General features: G+C 35.7%; 1 pseudogene; it reads right to left on the minus strand.

Annotated features, from left to right (window-relative positions):
- Positions 1-6,555: 6,555 nt before the first annotated feature.
- On the minus strand, positions 6,556-7,858 carry LOC123666924 (annotated as a pseudogene).
- Positions 7,859-8,732: the final 874 nt, after the last annotated feature.

Genomic DNA, 8,732 nt, shown 5'->3' on the forward strand with positions numbered 1-8,732 from the left:
TGTTCCGAACAATTGCAAGAAACACGTTTGGTTTCATCGCTGCCGTCAGTTGTCATTACATAGGTAGCTCGCAACCGTTTATCAAGTGATGAGACGATGCTAGCCACGGCGTCTGATAGGAGAATTCTTATATGATAATGGAATAAATTCGAAACTATACGAGTTGCGACGTGGCTCTGATTACGCTAAAATTTACCACAGTGTCAAAGAACGGCACATTCCACAAATACAGATTTTCGCCACAAGCCATTACATGCTTCGTAATGAGTTAGATAATTTCCTACACGTAGGTGACACATCATACTCTGTTATTCAGCCTTCCCTGTTTAAGATCAGGCAAAACCATGAGAATACAACGTGACGGCAAAATACTGTGGAATTTCTCTGCCCCGCCAATTGTAAAATCGTTTGAGAGATTTTATTATATAAACGTCTGCTTTTCGTTTACTGGAATTACAATTTGGTCGTTCCTTTCGTGTTTAGGTTTATAACGTTTAATACTATTATTGTCAAAATAATCGATATTTTGTGAAGATACTTTTGGTTTCGGAGCGTTTTGAAACAATTTATATTAATTTACTACTAACTAACTTAATTTAAATAAAATAAAATGAAAGACATGTAACCGATTTGGAGGCTTTAATGTCTCTGTCTTAACTACTACAGTCTTGTGCCCAGCGGATGTCAGGGTGGGCCGACCAGACGCTGAGTTTGCGTCTCTTGCTTATTTCTATGAATCTTATACATTGTAACGTATCCTATGTTCTACCTAATCTAGAGCGGATGGACGAGTCGTAATTATAACTAGATACAAAATATTATTACAAACAATTATAAATATGCTGTGACGCAATTATAAATACACCATGTCTGTCTTGTAGACTAAATAATCTTAGAAGTTGTATAAATCTATTAAAACCACCAAAACCGACAGAGAGTGATGCGGATAATGTTTTATATCTTTTAGAATGAAAACTCAGAAAGTGAAAAATGAAGAAAGTTGAACAGTTCATGATAGAGCTGGAGGTTGTTACAGTATTATTTGATTTTATTTACTCTTGACATCACGCTTGACGTATACCAAGAGAGTATTCGTTTATCAATAAATTGTACTTTTAGTAGGTTGACTGAAATTAAAACGACATATTGGTGGATATATGTATATCCACGGTCGAATGGATGGATGTTTGAATGAGCTAATTATGTTGCTTTGAAAAAATAAAGAAATTGTTGGGAGATTAGTGGAGTCAATATTTTGTCAATAAGAACTCATTCATTGCGTCTATGTGGAAAAAAGTAATTTATTTATAAGAATGTCCGTTTCAACAACTGCTTTTACTAACATTGAAAAAAGTAGAGTAGCTGTAGCTATCAAATCGTTTGTGGAGGCTCTACAGGAGCACAGAGACTGTGTCAGTAAGCGCAGAGCTAAGAAGCTTGCTGCGTTGTATAATATGTAGAAAATTTGTGCACAATGCTTTGTGACGTTGACGAAGATGACAAAACTAACTCCACCAGTGAGCTCCACTGGAGGTTGAAGGATGTATTACATACAATGAATAACATTTGCCATCGCGTGCTTCCCAAGGCACGGTGACGAGACCCACAAAGACAGAACACCAGACCGAAACAGATATTCGTACAAGCACAAACAGTCTAAAAGTTTCATTAAGTGAATACGTATTATTCTTTTATGTTTTTTTTTAAATCACGAAAGTATAGCGTTATAGTAAGTGTCCGTATGCTATCCATTACTGAATTCCTCGGACAGTATTTTGTTGACAAACTCCACATAAAGCAAAGTTAGCATTATCGATTATCTGGGGTCCGCATACACTAGCTTCGTCCTCTCTGAGACGTCAAAGTACCCGAATCCTCGAAAAACTCAGCTAATTCTCAACCAACTCCCAGAGCGTTTTCGCCAGAGTCAAAAGCTAGTTCGAATCGGTTAAACGGTTAATAACTGACATCGCTGTTGACTTGACATCTTTCACCGTCGAAGAGTTCTGAAGGCTCGTTCAACATCCAGAGCATCCCGAATGGGAATGAAACCCGCGACTGCTGCCGTTGAGGTGAGGCTGAGGCGGTTGAGGAGTTTTTGTTAGGTTACAGGATGTTGAATTATCATTAAATGTTGCAGTAAAAAGTAGGAAAAAAGACAGTTGAGAGTGGTACAAATGTTGTTTGTCCCAATTAGAAAGTATGCAGAAATGATCGAGAATGTTTATGATGAGACTTATACTTAAACACAACCTCCGAACATAAGTTTCTTTGTTCCTTCAAAACGTGTCTACCACACAATATCGGTGAAGGCCAGCTGTCTAATGCAGGCTTACAAAGTCAAAAAAAACAACAAACAAAAAAAAAAACAAACCAAAGAACAAAAAAAAAGTGACGCAGATAATGTTTTATTCCATTTGCAGGCGATATATAGAAAGTCTGGAAGCGTTTGTCCTCGACATCAACAAATCTTCTAAAGCCGACCTCCGTACTAAATCATGTCGATAGTGTTTTGAAACGTCACAAACACCATCGTCTTTAATTGTGGCGAACACATTACTGACACACATGAACGTCATACCTGAAGATTCGAGAGCGTACTCCGAACAATTGCAAGAAACACGTTTAGTTTCACCGCTGCCGTCAGTTGTCATTACATAGGTAGCTCGCAACAGTTTATCGAGGGATGAGATAAAGCTAGACGTCTGATAGGAGAATTGTTGTATGACTATAGGATAAAGTAAAACTATACGAGTTGCGAAGTTGTCCTAAAAAATAAATAAAACTACAAGAGCACAGAGCGAGACTGTAGTGATGTTTTACTGCTACTGTTAAATAAACTATCTATTTTCAGTCGTCGAAACAATAATAAATGTAAACAAAAATCAATAAAAACTTACTCCAAATATCTAAAACGATAAAACCATTCCAGTACTTTATTGCAGAACCAATACATCGGTTACAGGCGAGAATAAAATATTAAGAGTAGGAATAATTCTCAAGAAATCGGATCGTTTAAATTGCTGTGAGCAATAACCACGGTGTAACTTAAAAATGGTAGGAATACCGTGTTGCCTAAGTCTAGTCAAATCTAGTTAACGACAAAAATCATAGTGGGTTCGTCTATACCAATCTCAAAAGTAATTCTGCTAATGCACGTAGTTTGTAATAAATTAAGGTAAATTGTAAATTTAGCAATAATTTCAGAATAAGTGTGTGGGTTTAGCTTGGTTTAGTCAGTATGTGTAGTTTTATTAGTGTAATTATTTATTGTTGTTGAGCATAGTTTAATCACAGAACATAAGAGTAGCTACTTATCGAATCTTATATCGCTGTAACACAATTTTAGCCAAGCATGTTCAAATACAAAACCAATAAATTGCTGAGAAAAAATAATAATTCCAATTTGACTTTAATTTATAATAAAAATTTTATGGCGATTATAAATCAGTACATACGAATGCTTAAATTTATATAAAATATATTTCCTAATTAAAATAATTGTTTTATAATCACACTGAGTTTTGGTCACAGCTATAACAAGTCAATGACAAAGTCAATTACTACTTACTACAAGAAAACTTAAATGAAATTGCAACAACATTATCCTTTGACGATGCTAGGCCATTCTCTACTTATCAAATGATTAATAGACTTCTTTTTTTTCGATTTGCTACAAATACTACCTAATTGTAAGCCAATGACGCAGATGATAATTGATCCTATTAGTAAATTAATGATTAGGATAAACAGTTGAAACACAAACTGATTCGTAAAAAATAGGTCGTGTAGATTAAGAAATGCATGCCTATTAAAAGATTCACGAATATATTTGTGATGAAAAGAGATGGGATTGAATAAATTTCTAAAAAATATGAAAAAATTATTAAATTTAAACTTTAAGTGATGCAGATAATGTTTTATTCCATTTTCAAGCGATGTGATGATGTACACCCGGTCACCAACGAATTTTTAAAACTCCTCACATTAAATAACTTGACTTGTACTGTGTGTAATTGTGTGTTTCTTTATTTTGATTCCCTAAAAAACAAAAACAAATGATCAACCATTGTGGTACGTTCACTTGGGATATATGCGGAGCATGCTTCTTAGAACAGGCGTCCTTAAGGACTCATATGAATAAACATAAGAAGGTATACAACAATTAACGTGTGTGTAGCAGCGTACTTGAATGACTCCTAGTCATTAAATATCTACATTCATAAAATGTTGAAGTACTATATAACATATGAGAAACTAATAAGAAAATAATGATTAGAGAGGAGAGGCTGAACCATTAAACATTCGAGAATCAATGAAACAATAGCGAGGGCTAGCAGGTGAGCGCTTCTGACGGCAATTGCTACACGCACGTTCAAATAATATACACTGCACGGTGACAGTTTGTTGATTTAATAAATTGTATGGAATTAAATATAAACAAAATATTACATTTGAATTGGGAATCTGTTATTTTAATATAAGAATGGTCGTTTGCTACATGGTTAAAGTTTTATATAACAAAGAAAACTTTTCGTGAAAAGACCTGCGTTGGTTTTGATGTCGAAGCAATATACCATAATATTAAGGACAGTGATGCACATGGTGTTATATTCCCTTCATAAAAATTTAAAAGTGAGGTTGAACTATCAAGCCATTCGACGATAAAGACATCCAACTGCACGTGTGCGAATAGGTAGTATTTCTTACGTGTAATTAAATGATCACACTTTAATAAGGAAGAAGAGAGCACGTGGGAGCCACTGGGGAACCTGCACTGTGACGAATTAGTTAAGGAATAATAAAGAAGATAGCCGAAATCAAAAAGGGGCTAAAGCAAAAAAAACAAAAGCACGTGGTAAAAAACGCAAGCTTGACAGCGAAGATATAAGCAAAGTCATCGAACTGAATGAGCCTACGAAGGAAAAAAAGATGACAAAGCTAAATCGGGTTTTGAGAAGGGGTCTCAAATTAGAAAGAATAATAGCGTAGCAAATATCGTATTAGAATGAACTATCTCTCACTCTTACGTACAATTTAGCACGTCTATGGTACAAAATTTTTTGAAATTTGTTGTTTTAAACTGTGGTCAGTTCAGTCAGCGATTGCCGCGAATTACCGCTTGTTTTCCCTGAACTTTTTTCAACCCTTTCTGATTTCAACTGAAATAACCATGGAACAGTAAGTAATATTTTATTTTATTTACTCATATTGATATATGGGAGGTTTCATGTCCTGCAGTAGACTATTATAGGCTGATGGATGGATGAATGAAAAGAATTCGGTTAAAAACTTTCGTGGAGACTTTCTAAACGATACCCTCGTTACCGTTATCCGTCGTACGTATACCGTTTGGGTAGGAACTGAACCTCGAAGCTAAGAATGGTCGTTTGCTACATGGTTGAAGTTTTATATAATAAAGAAAACTTTTCGCGAAAAGACCTGCGTTGGTTTTGATGTCGAAGCAATATACAATAATATTAAGGACAGTGATGCACATGGTGTTATATTCCCCTCATAAGAATTTAAAAATGAGATTGAAGCATCAAGCCTTCCGACGATAAAGACATCCAACTGCACGTGTGCGAATAGGTAGTCTTTCTTAGGTGTAATTAAATGATCACACTTTAATAAGGAAGAAGAGAGCACGTGGGAGCCACTGGGGAACCTGCATTGTGACGAATTAACTAAGGAATAATAAAGAAGATAGCCGAAAGCAAAAAGGGGCTAAAGCAAAAAAAAAAAAGCGCGTGGTAAAAAACGCAAGCTTGACAGCGAAGATATAAGCAAAGTCATCGAATTGAATGAGCCTACGAAGGAAAAAAAGATGACAAAGCCAAATCGGGTTTTGAGAAGGGGTCTCAAATTAGAAAGAATAATAGGAGCAAGGGGTTCAACGGGAGAATTAATGTCTTTAAAAAAGTGGCCTGATTTCGATGAAGCTGACCTTGTTCCAGCTAAAATTGCAAATTTTAAATATCCACAAGAGGTGATTGCCTCCTTAAAGAAGGCTGTACATTGGGAAGGAATATTAAGAATACGTGTACCGGATATTACAAACTCAAAGGCACTGTGATCGCACTCTATAGATAGTTTTGAGGGGTTTGTTTTCACAAACGCCCATTTATTATTGGTCAATCTGTGCCAATCTTCACATCTCCAAAGTTAAAATTATAAAGGCAATTTTCAAGAATTGATGACAAGGCTTGGGGTTGGGTTTCAGATTTGATTTTTAAAAAATTCAAATTTGAATGTGTAAAATATGAAAAGGAGCTTAAATTTTTGGGATAAAAGGACTATTACGAGTATCATTTTCAAATACACTATTCCCATACGCTCAACTAGTTCTAGATATTTTTATATGAAATATGCATCCATTCATCAATGTCATACCGTTATCACATCTACCATAAAATTACATAAATCGATGTCAATTTAGTCGTGCATCTAGAATTTTTGTCGATTTGCAGTACCATATAATTGATAGCATATTAAAATTGATAACATTCAGCTTAAAAATGACTGTACAAAAATATAAGTATGAAGGTAAAATTATCAAATCATGTAGTTTGTTCGGTTGATGAAGTTTTCAAGACCATGGAACACTCCTCTACCAGTAGCTGATACTCTACCGTGGATAACACCCTGATTGATGGGTTTGGCCTTACGCAAGCGTGTGCAATAATGTCTTGGTAGTCGATGTTCTTAGCGTAAGTGTCTGCGATCCAGGACATTTTACGTTCGCCTGTACCCATGTCAGGGGCTGGTACGTTGACAACCGGCCCGATGAAGCCCTTCTTAGCGAGCTCAAGAGTGAAACGTCTCGTAATCTTTTCCAATTCGTGTTCGGAGTATTCCTTGGGATTGATCTTAGTATCGGCCTTGGCACTGCCAAAGGGAACGTCGACGCACGCACATAAATGTGAAATAATTATTAAACACCTTGTTGTAACTTATATTCAACTCATATTAATAAAATCTATGTGATGCAGATAATGTTTTATTCCATTTTCAAGTGATGTGATGATGTATACCCGGTCACCAACGAATTTTCGAAACTCCTTCTCACATTAAATAACTTGACTTGTACTGAGTGTAATAGTGTTTCCTTATTTTAATTCTTTAAAAAAATATGATCGACCATTGTGATACGTTCACTTGTGATATATGCGGAGCATGTTTCTTAGAACAGGCGTCCTTGAGGACTCATATAAATAAACATAAGAAGGTATACAACAATCAATGTGTGTGTAGCAGCGTACTTGAACGACCCCTAGTCATTAAATATCTAAATTTATAAAATGTTGAAGTACCATATAACATATGAGAAACTAATAAGAAAAAACCTGACAGTGATACCTACGATAAAGAATAATACAACTACGGTCGGCTCAGTAGTAAAGGCGATATGGGCATAGGATTTGACCGTGTAGGAGACGGATCGTAACTTAATCAATGTGTGCGTTGACAAGCGTCTAGTGTCAGACTAACACTACTAGCGCCAAGACTGGGGCTACGAGTGCAAGGGGTGCACCTTCTACGGAGGCACTGAAATTCCACGGTAGGAGTGCTCGTTTGAGTTGTGTGTAAGAAGAAAATGTTATGTAAATTGGTTTGTGACCTTTTTGTTATTAGCAAAGGCATTCCCCAAACAGTGATGCAGATACTGTTTTATTGCATTCAGAAGGCAGTGATTTAGGAGCTGGGGTTTTTATTTTATTTTAGTATATCCACAGGCTTAAAGAACATAAAGTTAAGGAAGTGATGCAGATGATGTTTTAACACACGTCGAAGATAATAATTCAGGAATTCAGGTAAAACAAGCATACCTTATGCAACTAAAGGCTGTCCAACTCATTTTAATGTGATTTCTTAATTTAATTAATTCTTAATTCCAGTTTCGCCGAAATTTTTCGTAAATGTTCAAAAATTTGTGCACGTCGCCGAACAATTTTTCCGTTAATGATCCCGAGGCCGTGGTAGAGCCTCAAAACTGTATACGTATTGTTGTGAGGTATATAGAACCTTCCGCATCACAATGTTTGTATATATATGTATGGTAGTCTTGCGGAAACTGTTCATCCATTACCGACAAAGCATCGACGGTTAGAATAGCAGAGGAACATCCGAGAGTAGTGTGCAATCATCTTTCCCATAGTGCCCAACAATCTATCAATGTTGTTGCCGCTGCCGTGAGTATGTATATGTCGCATAGCGGCTTTTCTCTTGTCCACACAGCCCAAACCAGTCGTGCAATAGTTGTCTGAATGGTTACATAGAGGATCGCTCTCGCGATGTCTACTCTTTGTAATTAAAATATTACATCTTGCATCAATGAGACTAGTACTTTTTTATTTTTAATTATAATAGAATGGTTATTATATAAATATAATAAAACGCAAATCTAGTATAAGAACAACGTTTTTGAGATAATACGGACAACACACGAAATAAGTTTGAAGGAACTTTTAATTGAAACTTACACTGTATCAGTTCCTTTTTTTGCACTTTTCATTCGCTCTGCAAAAAAAACTCCACAAACACACAGAACAAGTGATGCAGATGATGTTATATCTCCCTTAGAACACAATGATTTAGATAGTAAGGTTCAAACACAGCAACAAGTATTAAAAAAATATGTCTGACCTGAAGTGATCGACGATTACAAAAAGCGGTTAGATTGATCGTAATTTTGCTATCTAAGAAAGAATCTGGACAAATAAGTATTTCGA

The sequence above is a fragment of the Melitaea cinxia genome, chromosome 27 (assembly GCF_905220565.1).
Source record: "Melitaea cinxia chromosome 27, ilMelCinx1.1, whole genome shotgun sequence".
Taxonomy (NCBI): Eukaryota; Metazoa; Arthropoda; class Insecta; order Lepidoptera; family Nymphalidae; genus Melitaea; species Melitaea cinxia.